Below are 21,954 nucleotides of genomic sequence, written 5' to 3'. Positions count from 1 at the left end.
ACAGATTTTGAGAACACCGTGTATCTCTCCAGTCTATACTGGAAGGTTCTAACGCTCCAGAACGGATGGAAGATGCCCACCACTATTTACCCAGGCTAACATCTCCCACCGACTACGGAGAACTGCAGGTTTGGGGAAAACAGGACTGATGGGTTCCCTGGTAAGACAGCCACAGCTCAGCCAGCAGACGGGTAGCTCTGTAGCCAGAAAGCAACTGCTCCTTCAGATGTGCCATTTCTAGTGTCTGGAGTATCCGAGCTGCCTCTGCGTAGTCAATGAGAGGACTAGGTGAATAAGATCCAGTTCTGTGCCTGGATACAGGCACACACCCATGTTAATTCTGATGTCGACTTCTGAGGAAAGGTGAAAACGGTGCAGCCAGGATCCACTGCAGGCCTCTCGTGCTTGGCCAGTCATGACTTAGGATCCGGGGACTTTTTAAACTAAAACCAAGACACATGGTTTGATAAGTTCAATGACTACCAGTTAGCTAGTAACTACTCCATAAATATGCCTTACGCTATACCAAGTGCTTTAGGTGGGATACCTCATGCAATCTTCTGCCGTTAGTAACCCTGGCTGGTTGAGAGTATTATTGTTCCTATTTTTCTGATTCACTAGCTGATCCTTCTGACGCCACAACTCAAGCTCTCGGCCACCACGGAATAAAACCTCCACAAGAACAACTGCTCTCCTCATCTCCGTGGGAGAGGAAGGGCATTAGGGTGAAAGGCATGGAACCCAATTGTCTTAGGGGTCAAGATATCCCAAGACGTATGCCCCCCATGAGTACAGTAGGCACAAAAAGAGAAAGTGTGGACAGAAGAGCCCAGCTTTCCTACTATGTCACCACATGGGAACATTACTACCCTTAAATTTTAGACGTATCCAAATAATCCCTCAAAACCACTAGAAGTGAGAGTAAAACTTTCAGATGTAGCATGCCCCTACAGCTAACGTAAGCGCCTGAAAAATCTGCAAAGCCACACAATCGTGCCCACCCTGAGGAAGTCAGGGAGGGCCCTGGTGGACTCGATCAAGTCACAGTGACACCAACAAGGCCTATGAGGACCAACGTCAAACAGAGCACCTTTGAAACAGAGCCCCAACCAAAGACAAAGAGTCCCAGGAAGGTTCTCCCTGCACACGAAGATCAATGTCTGACCTATAACAAAAATAAACGGGTAGGGCTTCCCTGGTGGCGCAGTGATTAAGAATCTGCCTGCCAATGCAGGGGACACGGGTTCGAGCCCTGGTCCGGGAAGATCCCACAGGCTGTGGAGTAACTAAGCCCACGCGCCACAACTACTGAGCCCGTGCTCTAGAGCCCCCGAGCCACAACTACTGAGCCCACGAACCACAATTACTGAAGCCCGCACGCCTAGAGCCCGTGCTCCGCAACAAGAGAAGCCACCGCAACGAGAAGCCCGCACACCGCAACGAAGAGTAGACCCCGCTCGCCACAACTAGAGAAAGCCCGTGTGCAGCAACGAAGACCCAACGCAGCCAAAAATAAATAAAATTTTTTTAAAAATTTAAAAATAAATAAATGGGTAACATCGTTACTATACAAACTGGCAGAAACAAAGATACAAAAACCAAAATAAACAAACAAAAAAACTGTTTCAAGATAAATGTTCAGCAGATGATGGCTTTTTCTCACGATGGTCTGCGGATGCCACTGTGGGCAGTGCTGATAAAGCCAATGGCTCAGCTGATGCCAGGAGGAACAGAGAGCCCTGCCAGGGGTGGCTGTGTCTCTTGAGCGCAGGCTTGCTGAAAAGTTGTATGGCTGGACTGGGATCCTCTAGGACGGGATGTCAATGCCCCTCCCCTAGTCACCCTGGCCTTGTTTTCTTACAGCTTCGTTTCTCCCTCTACCCGCCCCCCGCAGTTTGCCTACGTAGGACGCCTGGCTCATGAGATTAGCGGAAGTACCAGGCAGTAACGGCTACACTGGAGAAGAGTAGAAAGGAGAAGGCCAAGATCCACTACCCGAAAAAGAAGCAGCTCATGAGGCTACGGAAGCAGGCCGAAAAGAACATAGAGAAAGGGCTTCCCTGGTGGCGCAGTGGTTGAGAGTCCGCCTGCCGATGCAGGGGACACGGGTTCGTGCCCCGGTCCGGGAGGATCCCACGTGCCGCGGAGCGGCTGGGCCCGTGAGCCATGGCCACTGAGCCTGCGCGTCCGGAGCCTGTTGCTCCGCAACAGGAGAGGCCACAACAGTGAGAGCCCGGCGTACCGCAAAAAAAAAAAAAAAGAACATAGAGAAGAAAATTGACAAATTCACAGAGGTCCTCAAGACCCATGGATTCTTAGTCTGAGCCCAATAAAACTGACCGTTTATTCTTAAAAAAAACAAAACAAACAAACAAAAAAAGATAAATGTTCAGGGTTTTCATACTTTTTCTCATATAATATTAAAGTCAGCAACTTGGAAGCTTTTCTGGATTTATCAATTAGCATCTCTCACTTGCGACCAATCACGCTCTATCATCCACTTTTTATAATAATTGAACAAAGTGACTGTTAAGATATATTAAGCTAGTTTATACATACTTCCCCCCCCAGAACAGGTAAGTGTTCTGACCGAGGACAGTATTTCCCTCCACAATTACCTAAGTAATATATTCATTTCTACCACACCCATGTTTGGCCACAACCGGCTCCTAAAATGCGACCAGTTTCCTCCATGGGGAGCACAGTGGGACCCACCAGCTATCTTCCGGGAGTCCAAGGACCTCGTCCCAATACATAACTAGCAACAGAAAGCGGCCTCCAGGACGTGGAGGGACACAAGGACAAAATGTGGCAAAGTCTGCTCACCGGAGGGTCCTCTTCCTTGTATGAGCAAGCAAACTCCTATTAAGCAAGTAAGAAAGTACCACATATCAAGGTAGATAACAAAGTTTCCCTCTTCTCTCCCCTTCCACTGACACCACCAGCAATCCTTGGTGGGCTCGCCATACACCGACATCTTTGGGGGGAAGCTGGCAGACTATTTTGGGAAGTTTTAGAATGCCGCTAGCAATGGAAAGAAGGCTGAAGCAACAGTTTCACGGTCCCGCTATCGGCCACCTCAGTCACATGCTTCAAGAGCTCGTGAACTTCCTCCTCAGACCAGGTCCTGATCAGGTGCTCCCTACCTCGGAGAGCAGCATTGCCAGCCAGCCGGCCATGCAGCGAATACACTAGAAACCTACGCTCCCTGACACCTTCCTCTCCCCGAGAACAAATCTGTCTTCAAGTACAAGTCATTGGGCCTCCTAAATCTCTCTCCAACCTGTCCACTTCTCCATCTCCACGGCCACCAGTCTAGCCCAAACCACTGGTCCTTCCCACCCCGTGGACCACAGCAATAGCGGGCAGGACGAGGTTCCCAGCCTATTCTCTCTCCTCTGCCCCACCCACCAATTCAGTCTTCAAAACACAAGCCTGCTCATGTCAAGCCCGGCTTAACACTCACCAGTGGCTCTGCTGCTTTTTTTTTAAATCCCTAATTCCATATCCTGTAAGCCCCGCCCAAGCTGGCCTGTGCCCGCCTCTTGCGTGTCATCTAGCTGCTCTCCGTGGGCCTCAGACACGCTGCCTCCCTCCAGGTGGGCTAGCACTGCCCCTTTCTCCTACCATCGCTTGGACGGCAGCACTGAAGCCGCTCCTAACAGGTGACTGTCCTTCCTCCCAGTCCGCCGCCCAGCACCTATGACGTTGCGGTGGCTCTATTTTTCGCATGGGTCTTTTATGTCTTCTCCTGGCACCACTGTATTCCTAACTCAGGCATAGCGCAGTGCCTTTGAGGTAGCAGGTACCCAATAGACACTTGAGCCGATGAACAAGAAAACAGGTGAAACAGGAAAACTGATCACAGCCCAGTCACTAGCCACTAGAGCCAAGCCTGGCACCTACAGCAGTGGTGTAAGGTCAAAAGGACCACTGGAGAAAGTGTCTTTGATGCCACATGGCCACAAACAAACAAGCTCAGGGACCAATCGGCCTCTTGCTGCCAAGTAATGCTTCTTCATTACTATTCTACCTTATTTTTATTTTTAAAAAGATAGCTTTTACTTTTCAAAATAAAAACAAAACAAAAACCTCCAAAAATATTTCCCTGAGAAAACAATTATGTTTGCAGTCACCTAACATTAGTTAAAGGTACTGGAACCTAGTTACGGTAATGAATACGTGCTTCTATAATGAAAACAATAATCAAGTCTCAGAATAATTTTCTCTGCATTTCTCTAGATGGATAATCATACCTCCCCGCTCCCCGCCTCCCCAAAAAAACCTCCAAACCACCGCACAGAGGCAAATACAATGCCGTTGGCTTAAGAACACCCTAAGAGCTATGTGAGCATAGGCTATAGGATGCTTAAGCCAAAAGGTACTTTTGAGTCAGAACATAAGAGGAAGAGCTAGTCTCTTCCCGAAGCAGCTCAGTCATCCAACAAAGACCAACCCGGCACTCCCCTGCATGAGCACCCAGCTAGGCACCAGGAAGACAACCATGACCAAGGCAGCTCTGCCGGCAGTAACTGGGTGGCCAGCCAGAGACGACTCCTTTAATTAATCCTCTGGGCTTTAGTTCCTCAATCTGTAAAATGAGAAAGTTCAACTAGCTCTCCAAGGTCCTCATGCTCTAAATATCCAAAGATTTACTAATGACTGTAAGATGAATTTCTACTTGACAATATCATTATGATTTCCTGTTTCTATTTATTATTTTTATCACACAGGTGTGGTTTCATTTAAGAATTTTAATATATTGATAAAAGTAAAATATAAAAGAACGGTACTAATGTTTTTAATTACCATCCCAGCTCTTAACTACCACCATAATCAGCTATGGGCTTTTGCCATAAGTGCAACTGAGTAATACCCAAATTAAAATAAATCATTACATCTTCATATTTTTTGTAGAAAAACAGAAAAGTGATAGAAATAGAAAAGTGATCATTTACTGCCAATTTCTTTCATATTTTTACACCATCCATCATCTTTGAATGTCAAAGTTTTCTTTAAAAAAAAAAAAAAAACTAGGACAGAATAATAAAGATCTCCAGAGAAAAAGGAAAATTTTATCTCCCAAACTGATAAAGCTATAATGGCTTTAGAAACCTGATAAGATATAACAATACAAAATTCTGAATTTCTAAAAGGGCATAAAAAGAATACTCTTTTAAAGATACACAAAAGTGCCCGTGTGAATGAACAAAACAATTAAAGAGTCACACAGTGCCATCATGTTCCCGACATCGTCTCACCATCATCACCCCAGATGTTCTTCCCCATCTACCTTAGTGAATTTAGCTATGTGACCTGCATCTACCTAAGTGCTGGTTTGTTTACATCTAGAAAGCATCTGAATACTGGAAGCAAATCACTTGATTACAAAGCTGAAATTTTAAGGGTCATTTTTTTTCAGCCACACATTTTGCTCAGCCCTGACTAAGCATTTTTATTCTTGCAATGCCTTATTTATAGTAGATGTCTATAAGACGGCCATGGCGACTACTATCAAACCTGAAAGGCCATGTACGGATAATAAAAGATGGACAATAACAACACATCCAAAGCTGATCTTAAAAGTTAAAATATGAGTACTTGGTTACCTACAGAACGCGCTCTCCTAGTAGATGGTAAACTCTGTGAGGGAAAGCACCGCCTCTTATTTGTCGTTTTACACACCGAAAGCTTGCCAGTGATTGCTGAATCAAAAGTAACCAAATGGATGGTGACACTTTCTCAAGCACAGGGAATAAAATGCTCTTCGGCTAGGTTGAAATAACTACTCTAAACTTGGCACTGAAATTGCTCTTACGGGTTACACAGCATGTACGTAGAAGCACTCCGACTGTATTTTCTCATAGACGAAAATATTCTTTTACTTTTGACCTTTCTGCCTAAAAACTATACAATAGGTAATACATTACTGACTGCATCTGTATGAAGAAAAAATTGTCACACTTCTTTGATACAGTTTTATAAAGGTACTCCCCATGGTATTCATTTTAACTCAATAAAAGTAAGACGCTCATGAAAAAAGTTTTGGAAATAGTCCTGTAAGTCGAACTGATTAACAACTAAACCAAGTACAGGAGAATCTATGAAAGTACTGCTTCAAAATTAAGTTACTAGACCTGCTATTTTAAACTCAACTTAGGTATTCTCAACTTGGGAAAAAAAAACAAAAGTGCTATTTTTTTTCCTCAAAAGAGGAAAATAATGTTTGAGTTTTTAACCATCACCGTCACCTATAAATGACCTACATTTCTCTATCCTGACTTTCAAAATTAAGACATAGAAAAGGAAGCAATTTTTTTAATTGACGTAAAAATAATTTCATTGATTAAACCAATATAATTAGAGTTTGGAATTCACATACCAGTCCCTTTATTATAATTATTCATTTCTTATCAAGAAACTCATTTGAATCCTGAAAAACCTAGAACAGAATTCATCAAGCTTCAATTTACTGGCTTGCACAGAGGGAGGAAAAAAATAGAAAATATCAACAGACTATAAACAATAAAATCCATAGTGCTAGAAAACAATTCTTGAGTGTTATGGTGATGAAATTCACCTGTTACAAGCCTCACAAAAATCCATCATGTCCCTTTAGCTGGTTACCAAAAGGGCGGGGGGGGGGGATGTCATAATTTCACTATTTGGCAAAACAAGAAAACTTAGTTTCTAAAATTTGCTGCAAGTCAGCTTTCCACTTCCAAATTCTGTTTACCTTGTAACTTTTTTCCACAGAACAGATTTTTCAGGGAAAACAAACTTTCTGTGAACAAATCTGGAAGACATAAAATGTCTCCCACTTACTATCACCTAGAAAGGCAAACCCAGTCCTGCTCCGTGCCCCAAGCATCTAGCTTTCAGCCTCTTTATTATCATTGTCAATGAATGGGCCCCAGTCAAATGAAAGCTGCCATTTTAGGGTAAAGACTGGAGGGCTTCTGTTGTGCAACAGCAAGACAAAAACACTCCGCGACAGATGTACTCTGGGGGCTGGGAGGCGGATTCAACTTCGCAGAATCACTGCTCAAGTTATTTCTGAAATAAGAAATTACCTACTACTTACACATTGCTACAATCTAAACGGAATTATAACTGGGATAAATCAGGTTCCCATGCTGCTAAGATCATAGTCACTACGATTTTTTTTTTTTTTTTTTGGCCATCGTTAGACTAGATCTGTGAGGAAATAAGGATAAGTTTTGTGTGGTTTGTTGTTGTTGTTTTCTATTTGATTATTACCTTTAGTGAGTACTCCCACCTCCCCTTATCGGGAGAGAAATGGGGGGAAAACACACTCAACCTCTTTGAAAGGTACTGCCCACTGCAAAGACGGCTTTAATGAGAATTTTCAGAAAATAAAAATCAGGGCCTTCACATAATCCTTTAGAAATAAGTTAAAATATTTAATGCAGCCCAAAAATCAAGCCTAGAGAATGGACATATTTCAAGATAAGTTCTTTAAATCGATGGCTAGATAATATACAATGGGAAACTAAAAAGTATAGTGTATCTAATTCTAGCAATTCAAAAGGAAACTCTCCATGTGGGTTGCTACTTTTCTTTTGTCCATTGTCTGTTTGGAAGACGAGGAAAAAAACTAGTTTAAAAACGAGGCGTGAACAGTCCCTAGAAGTGACCTCCAGGAAAACCGGCCGCCGGGTAGCAGAAGCACTCCCCGCGCGTCCGCTCGACGGGGGCGCTCACAAAGCCGGCGGGCGGGCGGGCGGCCGCGAGTTCGGGGTGCGCTCCCACGGCGCGGGGCTCCTCGAGGCACAGCCATCCGGAGAAAGGCGGCTCGGTAATGATGGCTGCTCGGGGCCGGCGGCTCCTTCCCCGGAGCCTCCCGACCCCCCGCCCCCCCGCGCCCGGGATCCGCCGCCCTCCCCCGCCCCCCGGCCGCGTTCGCCCCGCGCCGACGCGACCGCCCCGCACCGCAGCCCTCCGGGTGCCCGCGCCCCCGCACCCCCGGTGCCAACCAAACAAACAACGCGTCCCCCACCGCCCTCCTTCCTCTGCCCGCTGACCGCCTGGCCTCCAGCCACCTCGGCCGTTCACGCCCCGAACGGCGGATCTCGGCGGGGGCAGAGCGCACCCGGGCCACCCCGGGGGCCACCTGGTGACACCCCCCTCGGCGTTGACCCCCGGAGGACTCGGGGATGGGGGAGCTGAGCTGCCTCCGGGGGCTTAAAGTCGCTATTATGCAGCCGCCGCCGCCGTTGGCCCGGCCAGCTCGGCAAGGTGGGGTTCCCTCCGCGCCGCGCCTCCCCGCGCTCGCCCCGACCCCGCTCCCTTTCTTCTCCTCCTCGCGCACTTGGGAGCCGCCGGGGAGCCCCGGGAGCCCCCGGCTCCGGGCTCGCAACTCCGCGCCCGCGGCCGGCACGGGCCGGGCTCGGGACGCCCCCCGCGCCGCGTGTTCGCGCCGCCCCCGCCCCACGCGGCGCCCCGCGCACTTTCCTCGCCGCCGACCCACCTCGCCCGGTGGCCGTCCCCGCGCGGGCCGGCGCCGCCGCGCCAGAAGGGACGCACTTTGTTCGCGCCGGTGCGGCCGCCGCTCCCGGCGAGCGCGGCGTGGTCGGTCCGGGGCGGGGGGCGGGGGCTGGAGGCGGGGGTCGCCGCCGTCCCCGAGCCGCCGCCTCCGCTGCTCAGCCGCCCCGCGCCCGCGCGCCCATCGCCCACTCGCACTGGAGTTGCAGCCCAACTTTTCCTCCTTCCTTTTTCTTTCGAATGGAGCCGGCAACTCGTGCTCGGCGCCGGCGGGAGGAAACGCGCTCGCGCTCCCCCGCGCGCAGACACGCTCCCTACTGTCCCCCGTCCCCCCCCCACGCCGGCAGCACAACAAAAAGCCATTTACATGCGAGGAAGTGACCCTCGGCCGGACCGCGCGCCGCCGCCGCCGCCGGCCCAGCGGACGCAGGCAAAAGTTGGGTCGCCGGGCGGCGCTCCGGGCGCGGGTTCGGGCCCCGCGGGCGGCGACGCCGGCGACACGGCCCGGGCGGCGCTGCGCTCCAGCGCCGGCCCCGGCCCCCGCCCGCCCTAGCCCCTCGCCCCGCACACGCCCAACTCCTCGCTCCCAACTCCTCGCGCGGCCCCGGCCCCGGCCCGGAGCGATTTCCTGCCGCCGCCGCCCCTCCTGGGGGCGCCCGGCGAACTCTCGCGCTTACCGGGTCGGGCGGGCGGGAGGGCTCCTCCGCTGCCCTGTGCCGAGGGGGAAACAAAACGCAGAGCGGGCTCCGGAGTTGGCTCGGCGGCCGCGGCCAGGGGGTTGAGTCCTCGGGCGCGGAGTTGGCCGGGGGCGAACGCGGCTCTGGCGAGTTTCAGGGTCTCCGGGTCCCCGGGTCGCCTCCTCAGCGGCGCTCCTTTGTGTAATCGCACTCGATTCAAGTTTAATCCGATAGTTCCCGAGCACGAGCGCGTCCGCACTACCACGGCTCAACCCCCGCGCCGCCGCCGCCGCCGCCGCCGCCGCCGCCGCCGCCGCCGCCGCCGTCACCGCCGCCGCCGCCGCCGCCGCGGCCCCAGCACGCCAGCGCCTGCGCGCGCCCGGCACGCCTGCGCGCGCCCGAGGCCGCGGGGCCGCGCGCGCCCGCCGCCGGCTCCCTCCTCGCCGCGCCCGCGCCCGCGCGCCGCCACCTGACGTCAGGCGCGCCTGGCATAATTTATGCAAGAATTCGGCCCGGGTGTGGAGACCGAGGGAGAGGCCGAGAGAAAGGGGGCGGCGCGGGGCTGCGGGGCCGCTGGCCGCGAGGGCGGGCGGGGCGCCACTTCCCGTCCCCGGGCGGGCGCCGGCGCTGCAGGCGGCTCTCCCCGCGGGCCGGTGCGCGGCCGCCGCGCCGCCTTCCCGACCCGGCTCGCTGGAGCGCTCGGCCGCCGCGCGGCAGCGCCCGGGACGCGGGCTGGAGACGGTGCCACGTTTCCCCAAGCGGCACCTTTCCGGGGTCCGGGTGCGCCGCCCGCGGGCAGGAAGCGGCGGCCTGGCCGGCGGCGGTCCTCCCGGCCGCGGCGAGGGGCTTCCGAGGCTGCGCGGACGGACGGCCCCGGCTCGAGGGGTTAGGACGTCCTTTCTGCAATTATCCGTCAACTTGGAACGATTTTCCCACCTGAAATTATTTAGAATGGGCACGTTCCATTTCAGATAGATTTCTCCTGCCTCTCCACGTTGCTTGTCTTAACCTACTCGTTGACAGGACCGCCGGACCCACCACTAAATCAAAAAGTTTAACTAGATGGCGTTGATTTTGTTGAATTTGTTGCCATGCCAAAAAAGGGAGAGGGAGCGCGATGGTTATGAAACAAAGAAATAGGTTGTGTGACCATTTTTAAACATGTCAGGACTAGAGTGTTTTAATCATTCTTTGGCCAAAATGGCACTTTTGTATGATCTCCTAGCCTCAATTACCCAAGCCTCTTATTCTATTTCCCTTCTCGGTACAAAATTAATATGAAACCTGGAGAAATTTCTCTTTTACCAATTTTCCTTTTAGGAACTGGATCTAACAAACATTTATCAAGCACCTTTTATGTGTAGATACCAAGCAGTTATAATTCTTTTAAACCGTCAACTGTTGTACACTCTAAGGTGATTTTATTAGGTAAAAGATTACGTTTATTTTTAAATCAAGGAAGGAACGTAGATCAACCAAACATAGACCTATAATAGATACAGAGGAAAGCGAATTGCTCTTATTGGACTCCAAAATAAACTCAGAAAATTGCAAAACTATGCAAAATATAATTTCTCCTCATTCAGCGCCTGTAGTGCTAAGCCTATCACGATACTTCTAGTTGAACCAAAGATTAATCAAAACTATTTTGTTATATTACTACTACAACTCTTCAATACCTAAGTTTGATTATCCTAGACTTAATCACTAAAACATTCATTTCCTAACATGAGCAATGATTTTCTAAATATTTGTTACATTTTACTGTCATTGATTGAAATGCCGTGGTTTGGGCTTTCTTTCATCATATATTTGAATGGTCTTTTGAAAGAGGTAAATATTTCATTCAAGGGATTTACAAATAAACAGCAGAAAGAAGGTTGACACTACAGAAAATTCTGACGTTAAGAAAACAGGAAACACTAAAATCAACTTCTACCTTTTTTATAGTCCATTTCATAAACCAAGAATCAGAATTCCGAGGTTAGGTTTACATTTCCATTAAGTTTATGTGTCTCAGTGAAAGCACGTTGGGGATGCTTTGGGGTGTGCTGGGTGCATAGGGGTTAAAGACAGGACACATGTCTGCAAAGAAATCACTAGCAACAGATCATATTAGAGCCCATAAAAGTGGCATAAAAGGGATTATCTCTATCCTTTACAATATACCCCGCTCATTGTCAGATGTGCATATATTTCAAGTCAATTTACGAGCTTAAAAAAAAAATGACATCTACATAAAGTGAAAATATATTAGTTAACCTTTAATTAACAAATAGTATTGAGTTTGAGGAGGTCCCCCTGTGCCCTTGTCTGTTTAACTAGAAAGTGAGGACACCTCCCTTTGAAACATATGAGAAATGGTAAAATAGTACAGCCAAAGCTCAAGGTGGAAATCAACAGCCCTGCAGCCCCTCCCTGGTTTAATCTCCCTCCTCGTCCCATCACGGGTCCGACAGGATGGAGGAGTCTCTAAGCTTTCAAAAGTGGTAACGGTGCAGAGCTAGAGGGGCCTTGGAAAGCGGAAGGCCTCAGGGGCAAACTCCTAGGCGGCTCTGGCCTGCTGGAGTCATAACTCCCCTCCCCCTGCCCCTCCCCCCTCCCTACCCTTTAGCCTCCAATGTTTTCTCTCCATTTGCTTCACTATTGAAGTTTTCCCATTGAGAATAATTTGAATTCACAAGCTTTCCCTTTGAGTATGCAAATTCCTTAGGGAGAGATAAGGGACTCCTGGTCGTTCACAGATGAGTGTAAATTAGTTCAATGGGTTGTTTTCCTCCCAACACATAGCTGGGACTAACAAATTTAGAGATTTATTCATTCATTCAACATTGAGTGTCTAAGAAGTTCCAGGCCTTGTTCTAGGTGCTGGAGATACAGTAATGAACAAAACAGAACAATGTTTCTGCCCTCTTGGAGTGTACAGCCTAATCGGCTGGTAGTTTTGATTTAGTGCTGAGAGAAAATGGTAACTTTGGAGTCTGAGCCCTTGGGGAATAGGACAGGCTTGAGTTCATTGTAGCCAGAGGGCAGTGGAAAGGTACAAGGGGCCTGGAGGTGGGCCTAGGAGTGGGTGCCCCCAGAAAGCTGTTGAGAAAAATTCCAGAGACAACTTGGCCTGTTACAAAAAAGGTTTTCTAGGCCCCATGAAATGAATGAAAACAGTCTCCTCCAAGAACTCAGACTAATGCTAACTGACCTGTAATTTGGCTGCATTACTGCTTAGACAAATAAATATTTGTCTCTGTTTGGAAACATAGTCATAATGTATCAACCTCTAATACCCAAACTTCAGAACACCCTCAGTTTAAAACTATCTGCTTTTCCCTATCTGCTCTTCCAAATCATTAAAATCAGCTTACACAAATCAATTACACTAATTCCAGTGTTGAGGACTTACTTGATGCATTTTTGGAACTCATCTTTTGAAACTGTGTTCAGAACCAATTTGCAAGTCATAGAAAATAACTCTCTTTAGTGCCCAATTTCTTTTTTTCCACTAAAAACTATATTATTCTACTTTATCGTTTACCAAATTTGTGTCCAAATGATTTTGGCAAGCTCCAGACAGTATATTTTGCCTTTAAATGATGAAGATGGACTGTCATTGAAAATATATAGAATTTAAATAGTATACATGATAGCTATTCACAAAGTTTTAAAAATTTGACTTGTAATAAATTCTGAGTAAAGTATTTTTAATCCATAAAATTAAGAAAAAGAAAGAAAAGATAGAGAAAAATAAAACTATAGTTATTCAGAGGGCTATAAATGCTGAAGAAAGCACCAAAAAGAGAAATCTGAAAGGCATTTCCTGCATCACTGGAAGGACAGCATAACCTTCCTGGGCGATGTTTTCATGGGGGAAAGAATCCGGCTGGATATGGAAGTTCAGCCTCCATATTCCACTGGTAATGGACCCGGTTGCTACTGCCTTTGCAGGCAACTGTCCAGACTGGAAAGGTGAAGATAACAGGTGAAAAGAAAGCCCCTAGGGCTACGGTCAGGCCACTGCTGGCTCCCAAAGACAGCATGGTTAGCTAAGTTTTAGCAAACATTGATTGAATGCCTACTACGTGGCTGACTCTCTCTTAGCCTTGGAGGACACAGTTAGCTCCCTGTTCACACGGAGCTCGTGCTTGGTGGCAGCATAAAGAAGGGAGTGATTCTTGCTGCCGGGACAGCAGAGCAGCCTTCCTAGAAGAAGGGAGGCTTGAGGATTTCCTCAGAACAAAGAGAGCAGGACAGATGACCATGAGGTCCAGTTGTTTCAAAGCCTAGTGAGCACGGGTCATTGCAAGTGGTTCCATACTGAGTGGAACATGGAGGGCGGTTCCTGCTCAGTCTTCTCTGACTGACCCCCCCAGGGTGGGTTGGCTGTCCTCTCGTTCACCCATCTCCATCAATACTGGTTTACATTAAATTATAATTCATTCCTGGGACTTCCCTGCCAGTAATTAAGACTCCGTGCTTCAAATGCAGGGGGCGTGGGTTTGATCCCTGGTCGGGGAACTATGATCCCACATGCTGCACAGCACGGCCTAAATAAATAAATCATTCATTCATTCATTCCTGTCTTATCTTCTCACTGGGTTGTGAGCTACTTGGGGGCAATGGCTATACTTTGTCCTTTGGCATCCCCAGGTGGCCCAGAGCCCTCGCACAAGTGGCAGGGTGGGGAGGTAGTAGATTAGACTGGAGAAGTAGATAAGGCCAAGGAGACGTCTTGACTGTGCCCCAAAGGTGCTGGGGGCTCATTGAAGAGTTCAGCAAGAGAGTCACAAATCAGATCCTTACTTTGAAAGATCTCTGTGATGGGGCAGACTGTGGGAAACGAGAAGCAGGGAGAGAAGAGAGGAGACACTCATGAGGCAAGAGAAGGGGAGAAATAAAAGAAATTACCCACATCTTGTATTCTTATTATTGTTCAGACTCAAGACATTCCAGGCAAAGCAGCGCTGCAAGACCACTTCGCCCTGTGGTGGAGGAAGGGGGCGCTCTGTCTGGAAGGAGCACTGTTGGGGGCCATGGGGACAGTGGTTCCAACATGACCCTGCCGCCCACCTGGAACGAAGCATTTGCTTCTTCTCCCCTCAGTTACTGGCTCCAACTTCCGTGACTTACCACCAGACTTATCCTAAGTCATGTCGAGCAACACCTAAACTCTCTCATCTCTATTTCTAGACTGACAAATGGAATTCATGGTGCTAACTTAGACAATTATAAGATACTTTTACAAAACATTAAAAGTGGGGAAATACAGTGTTTTATTCATTCAATAGTTATTGAGCACTTGCTGTGCATCACACACTGTGCTGGGTGCTATGAAAATAAAAATAAAGCCACCCCTGCCCTGGAGGAGCTCTCTGAATCTATTAGGGGTGACAGACATTTAAGCCTGTCAGTACAATTAAAATGTGTACAATCGTGGTACTATTGGGTACCTGGTTGCTCAGAAGAAGAGGCGCCTCATTTTGCTTCTGCCCAGAGAGGCAGGGGAGGCTTCACAGAGGATATGACATTTAATCTGAGTCTTCAAGGACTCTGCAGATGGCAGGGGTGGGGAGGTACACCAGGCAGGAAAACTGTCTGAGACATCCATGGGGCAGATGGCTAGTGTCGGCGCTGCAAGTAATTTGGCTCGGAGCACGGCGTACACAGGGAAAGGGCGGAAAATGAGAATGGAAATAAAAGTAGGGCCAGGTCAGAAAGGGTTTAGTAGCATATTAAGAAATCTTTCCCTTATTCCGTAGGTGATTGTCAGCAGGAAAATGATCAGGACAAAGATGGATGTCCTGGCCAAATCTCAGAGCAGGGAGGCAATGAGTAGACGTTGGTGATAGTCAAAGTACAACGTGATGAGGCCCTTGACCAGGGCAGCATTCAAGGTGATGGAGATAAAGCAATAAATGTGAGAGACATTTAGGTGACATACTTGATAAGATTTGGTGAATGACTGATTGTCGATAAGTGGATGAAAGGGAGGAGATGAAGATTCACTTCTAAGTTCCCTCCTTGAGTGACTGGTAAGTAGATGCATCATTATCCAAGGTAAGGAATAAGCGGAACGTAGTTTGTGGAAGAACGACACAGTGCTTTGCTGTGCGAATTAGAGGTGCTCTGTGGAATATTTAAATGGGGATGTCCATTAAGTAAGAGATGGGAACTTAGAAGACTGATCTGGTTTAGAAATGTAGGTGTAAGAATTATGAGGTATGAATGGTACTTAAATCCACTGGAATGGATGTTTGGGAAAATATGCAACATTGGAGGAGAGCAGGATGACAACAGGAATCTTTAAAATACCAGGTTTTCTCGGTTGTTTATCATTGTATATCAAACCACCCCAGACCTTAGTGGCTTAAAACAAAAAGGTATTATTTATGTGATGGGTTATCTGGAGTTGGGCTCAGCTGGAAAAACCTGGGGTAGTTGACATTCTCTCTCTCTCTCTCTCTCTCTCTCTCCCTCTCTTCACTTGGTCTTTCATCTTTTTTCTTTTTTTTCTTTCATCTTAGTCATCCAGAAAACAAGGAAGTTCCTGAGGAGTGTCCCAAGAAGGCAAACCCCACTACACAAGCCTTATCGAGCCTCTGCTGACTTCATGTTTGCTGACGTTCCACTGGCCGAAGCGAGTCACATGGTGCAGCCCAGGCTCAACGCCAAGGGAGCCCAGTGGAGTGATTCACTGGGACCATTACTTATCCATGTAAAACACATGTTACAAGATGGGCAGAAAAAATATTTAAGGGAGACATCAAAAGAGAAGCCATTGGAGAAAACGTATGAAGATTTGTCTGAAAGAAAGAGTAAGACATCAAGGAAGCAGAGTTTCTAGAAGGGAAGGGGCAATAGTGCCAAGTGTCACAGAGAGAACAGGTAGGGAAGGAATAAAAAGTGTTCATGGGGCTTGGTCTTTGTTAACCTTTCCAGTTTCAAGCGTTGAGGGTAAAAACTGAATCGCAGAGGGGAGAGAAAGTGAATGGGCGTTGAGGAAGTGAAGGCAGAAGATGTGGATTCCAGACTCTTTTCTCAGAAGGTTGGTTATGAAATGAAGAAAAGATGGGGTAGGGCTTCCCTGGTGGCGCAGTTGTTGAGAGTCCACCAGCCGATGCAGGCCACACGGGTTCGTGCCCCGGTCTGGGAAGATCCCACATGCCGCGGAGCGGCTGGGCCCGTGAGCCATGGCCGCTGGGCCTGCACATCCGGAGACTGTGCTCCACAGCGGGAGAGGCCACAACAGTGAGGGGCCTGTGTACCGCAAAAAAAAAAAAAAAAAAAGATGGGGTAGTATCTAGAGGAGAACTCACATTAAAGAGAGAGTAATAGTTTTTTTGTTTGTTTGTTTTCTTTAAAGATCAGGGTGATATGCATTACTTTAGAGTAAGAGACAGGAGCTGGGATAGGACAGTAAGGGCTACGGGGAGGAACAAGCGTCCAGCTGACGGTTGATGGGAAGAGCAACACCTGGTTTTTTTTAATCAAAGAAAGGCTGGTGAAAATGGCAATAAGTTTGTAGGTTGGGGTAGAGAGAGATGACAGAAAGTTAAGCAAATGCATTTATAATAGCTTCTGTTTTTCTTCTTAATTCAGTGGTTAATCATCTACTGAAATTGAAATGCTCATGAATGGCCAAGAGATTTGAGGCAAGGGTTTAACTTTTGGAACAGTCTCCACGGGGAAGAAAGAAGCTGTGAAAAGAAAGTAAAAGGACCCTCCCTGAGTCCTGAGAGTCCTTGAGTCCTGAGCTGAGACTGCAGAGGCACCAACTTGTTATGCAACTTTCTTACGTGATGTTCCACCCTGGGGAAAAGGAGTATGAATGGAGAATTTCGAGGTTCACTAGTCGTTGTTGTCTGTGGAGACACAGACCCAGGCCACATAACGAGCAGGGTTCCCAGGGACCAGGTAAGATCAGCTTGCATTATTCCCTGGAGTCATGAAGTAGCCACAGTCACGGGTCCTTTGTTTAAATATGGGACATGAGCTGTATATGATTATATTATAATATGATATGCAGAGATTTCTGGCCATCTCAAATCCTCTTTGGGGAAATAAATATGTTAACAAAAACAAAGAAATAACTAAGTATGTCTCTTCTTCCCTTTATTCCCTTAAGTCCCTGGGTGGCTGGTTGGCTCATGTGGTTGGATTCCAGTGTTAACCAGGCCAAGGCCTTGGGTTCTGTTTCTGTTATGGTGATCTCAGCAGTGTCAGTGTCATACAGGGGGACATAATATTATCATTGCAAGTTCTTGGACAATTCTAGGCTGAACTATGTCAAACTCAGAGTTGTGCTTTGATATGTAAAATGAGAACAGGTCATAATTTAAGGTTACCTAATTCCATAACCCATGTGTCAGACCTCATGATACTCCCACATTTAACTCTGGTTTAGGTATTTGCCAAAAACTATTGCTAGCATGTGGTACTCCAGCCCTTTTCCTCCTTGGTCAGAATATTCACAGTAGAAAAAATATTAGATTTGGGTTTTGCAGATCATGCACATATAACCCTCTTTTACAGATGAGGAATCTGAGGCTTGAGAGGTTGCCCTGCTGTGAATGACAAAGGTGGGATCAACCCCAAAGAGAAATCCAACAACTGCGAAAAGATGCCTTGCCTTTGTCACGATCTGCTGTGAACTGAACTCCTTTACATCCAATTGTGTACACTCTCCTCTGCTCTAAAGGGAGAAAAGTCACATTTGACAGAAAAGTCTGCACCCTGATTTTTACAAGATCTTCTTTAGGCTGCAGCTCTGGATAAGACGGACTTGCGAATGATGCAACCAATTATGACGAATGCCTTCTCCTGGGTGGAAACACAAGCTACTCTCTGCTCACTGCTCCACAGAGAAATACGGTAGTCATGTGACCCCCGCCCATCCAGTACAGCCCTCAGATTTGTGAGAAGTTGGTTCAGGACCAGCACCTAGTACAGTGCCTGACATAGAGGAGGCACGTGACAACTGTTTACGGAATGAGTGTTGCATTTAAGGTACTAGGATGGACGGATACAGAAAGGCAGGAATCATTAAAAAAAAAAAAAAAATTCTGTGTACTTGAATCTGAAAGGAGAAACATTCTTAATTTTATCTTAATTTGTAATTTAACAGAGTTAACTTCCTCCAAAGTAATTACTTGTTAATATGTTTCTAATGTGTTTCTAATGTGACGGAGCTGCTGTATTGGGACTTTTCATTTAGAAAGCTAGCAAGACTCTGTGTTAACCGTCTCCTAAGCGCCCCTCTCAGCAGTTTCTCTGGATGTCATTCCACATGCTGACTTCAGTTCCCAGGCAGAGCTTCCTGGGATCGAAATGGCAGGAGCTGAGTGGACCCAAGGCTGCACACCACCCACCGGGTCCCTGTCCTCCCAGGGCTGTTGTAGGGCCCTCACAAGCCACTGCCCTTGAGTCACTCCTAAGTCACCTGGGTTGAAAGTCACAGAAGTATGGCTACATGTGTTTCACCAACAGCCTACTTCTTTTTTTTTTTTTTTTTTTTTTGCGGTACGCGGGCCTCTCACTGTTGTGGCCTCTCCCGTTGCGGAGCACAGGCTCCGGACGCGCAGGCTCAGCGGCCATGGCTCATGGGCCCAGCCGCTCTGCGGCATGTGGGATCTTCCCGGACCGGGGCACGAACCCGTGTCCCCTGCAACGGCAGGCGGACTCTCAACCACTACGCCACCAGGGAAGCCCCAGCCTACTTCTTTATTGCCTCTCTCAGGAAAAGAAAATGTAATATCAGCAGACCTCTCCCACCAGGGGTCAGATAGTCCACGTGAGCTCAGAGCGGGTACAGATCAAGGCAGCGGAACAAAAATGACTACGTTGGGGAAGCAATACCACGTTCTACAATAATATACATTTCCCTTGCCTCATATCTTTTATAAATAGTGGTAAAATATATATCATATCATTTGAACCAGTTTTAAGTGTGCAAGCCAGGGGCATTAAGTACATTCACAATGTTATGCAGCTATCAGCTCCATCCATCTCTAGAACCTTTTCATCACCCCAAACAGAAACTCTGTCCCCACTAAACATTAACTCCCCATTCTCCCCTTCCTGGTAACTTCCATTCCACCCTCTGTCCCCATCAACTGGCCAAGTCCAGGTGCCTCATGTAAGTGGACTTATATCTGTCCTTTTGTGTCTGGCTTACTTCACTTAGCACAATGTTTTCAAAGTTCATCCCTGTTGTAGCTTGTGTTAGAATTTCCTTGCTTTTTAAGACTGAATAATATTGCATTGTATATATAGACACACTTTTTTAAAATTTTATTTTATTTTTTTATACAGCAGGTTCTTATTAGTTGTCTATTTTATACATATTAGTGTATACATGTCAATCCCAATCTCCCAATTCATCCCACCACTGCCGCCCCCCACCCTGCCATTTTCCCCCCTTGGTGTCCATACGTTTGTTCTCTACATCTGAGTCTCTATTTCTGCCCTGCAAACCGGTTCATCTGTACCATCTTTCTAGGTTCCACATATATGCGTTAATATATGATATTTGTTTTTCTCTTTCTGACTTGCTTCACTCTGCATGACAGTCTCTAGATTCATCCACGTCTCTACAAATGACCCAACTGCGTTCCTTTTTATGGCTGAGTAATATTCCATTGTATATATGTGCCACATCTTCTTTAACCATTCTTCTGTCAATGGGCATCTAGGTTGCTTCCATGACCTGGCTATTGTAAACAGTGCTGCAGTGAACATTGGGGTGCATGTTAGACACACTTTCTTTATCCATTCCTCTGTCGATGGAAACTTGGACTGTTTCCACCTTGTAGCTGTTATGCATAACGCATCTATGAAGATGGGCGTAGCCTCATCTTTTTTTAAGACAAAGACCCCTCCAGCGGAGGTCCTGGCACTTTGTAACTCCTCCTTGCCTGAGAGCGCTTCAAGCCAGTTCCTTCGCCCACTGCCTGGTGAAGGCCTCACCCGCCATGAGCAGAACAGAGACTGGCTCCCAAGTGCACTGCCGCGCTCTCTCCTTGGGGTGCTTCTCTTGGTCCTGCAGATTCCCTGCTCCTGACTCTGGACGTGGGGCCTTGGCAGGATCCAGTGCCTCCCTGGAAGCCCCGCCACAGGCTCAGGCCCCCTCAGCCCCATCTTCATCAGCTGAGACCTAGTATATCTCAAGGTCAAGCCTAAACCATGGCAAGTGCCAGTGAAAGATGGACGTGGTTGAGTGGTCAGTGCTATAAGACTTTCCCAAGTTACTCCTAAAACATTTGTATAAAATAGAATTACTTTCTGCTTGACTATTTACTGATAAAAGTTGACAATCAGTTATTTATTAAGTTTTTCCTGTGTGGACGGTACCATACTCTGGATCTGTGGAGGACTATACTAATGTGGTTATGTCCCTTCCATCGCCCTCTGAAAAAGTACATTTAATCAGAGAAGTATGGGCCATGATGGCGTAACTAATCAAATAAATTAGGGTTTATCTTTACTATAGAAGCTGCACAGGTATTAGAAAGAATGAGGTAGATATGTATGTACCGATGTGCTATAATCTCCAAGCTATATTGTTGTATGAAAAAAAAAAGTCTAGGGACCTCCCTGGCCGTCCAGTGGTTAAGACTCTGCACTTCCACTGCAGTGGCCGAGGGTTCGATCCCTGGTCAGGGAACTAAGATCCCTCAAGCCATGTGGCGTCACCAGAAAGAAAGAGTCTAGATGCAGAAGAGTGTATACGGTATGTTCACAGCCGCGGAAAAAAGCACAGAAGGATTTATAAGTGCACACATATATACATATATGTACCTATATGTGTGCATATACGTACATTCATGTGTGTGTTTATAAATTCATAGGTGTGTCTGGAATGATACACAAAGGACTAGCAATAGCCGTTGTCTCCGAGGCAATTGTGGATGGCAAATACCTTTTTCCTGTGCAACTGTCTTGTACTGTTTGCATTTTCCACTGTGTGCACAAGTTGCCTTCAAATTTTAAAAAAATGTTTATAAAACTAACAATAAAAGAGAGTGCATGGGAAGTAGTAAATGAGCAGTGTACAAACAACACGAAAGGCTCTCAGAGGAAGGAAAGCTTGCTCTAGGCTGCAGCAGTCAGGACGGTTCATGGGGGAGGAGAGGACATTTGAACTGAAGTATCTGGGGTGGGTGGGCTTTGGGGAGAGGGGGATGCTGGTGGGACAGTAGGATGGGGCAGCATTCCAATCAGAAGGCACAGAATAAGCAAACTTGGAGTCATATGAGGTAAATCAATTGACCTTTGCCTGGGTGGAGGAATGTAGTAGCATTTTATTTACTTAAGGTACACACGGACTCATTTCAAAATGCATTTTAAGAAGCTTATAAGATAATTAACAGCACAAAATTATTAAAGTAGAAATAGAATCTGAACTCAAGACCTTGGAGAAAATATAAAATTCCTAACCAAAAAAATGAACCGGTTATTAAGCTTTGCAACTGTATACTATCTGAGCCTCCTGATGGCCAGGGTAAAAAGTGAAAGTATAAATCCATAGCTTTTCCTATGGATAGAAGGATGTCATACCAGCTCTTTGAAAACCAGTTCTTCCTGCCGAATTTTACAAGAAAGTGTCACATGGGAATTCTCATGGAAGGTAGTAAGTTGTGTCCCCTGGCAGAAGCCGTGTCAGCAGGGTCATGTTCAAGAGCGTCTTGGTTGAAAGTCACCCAGGATGCAGAGGGTCACTGACTTACCTCAACAAAGTTCTGGGAAGGGTGGATAGATACCGTGTCTACCAGAGAATTTT

At 47.2% G+C, this 21,954-nt stretch overlaps 1 protein-coding gene, 1 long non-coding RNA gene and 1 other non-coding gene across 5 annotated transcripts in view; 2 read left to right on the top strand and 1 right to left on the bottom strand.

The window, feature by feature from the left end:
* Nucleotides 1–9,515, bottom strand: part of CHD7 (chromodomain helicase DNA binding protein 7) — a 178,819-nt gene extending 169,304 nt beyond the window's left edge. For all 3 annotated transcript variants that reach the window (XM_033437606.2, XM_033437608.2, XM_004274983.3), the window contains exon 1: nucleotides 9,183–9,515. The gene's annotated coding sequence lies outside the window, so the exon portion shown is untranslated. The remainder of the gene's footprint in view (nucleotides 1–9,182) is intronic.
* On the top strand, nucleotides 1,641–1,727 carry LOC117203354 (small nucleolar RNA SNORD35). The gene has a single exon (XR_004486085.1). It is a non-coding gene; the product is annotated as a small nucleolar RNA SNORD35 (small nucleolar RNA).
* Nucleotides 9,516–9,640: 125 nt separating the features above from the next.
* On the top strand, nucleotides 9,641–20,836 carry LOC117203319 (uncharacterized). Its single transcript, XR_004486028.2, has 3 exons — nucleotides 9,641–16,061; nucleotides 16,776–17,090; nucleotides 17,709–20,836. It is a non-coding gene; the product is annotated as an uncharacterized LOC117203319 (long non-coding RNA).
* The last annotated feature ends 1,118 nt before the right edge of the window (nucleotides 20,837–21,954 follow it).

The sequence above is a fragment of the Orcinus orca genome, chromosome 17, assembly GCF_937001465.1.
Source record: "Orcinus orca chromosome 17, mOrcOrc1.1, whole genome shotgun sequence".
Taxonomy (NCBI): Eukaryota; Metazoa; Chordata; class Mammalia; order Artiodactyla; family Delphinidae; genus Orcinus; species Orcinus orca.
The sequence above is the reverse complement of the archived record's forward strand: the minus strand, read 5'-3'. Positions and strand labels throughout refer to the sequence as shown.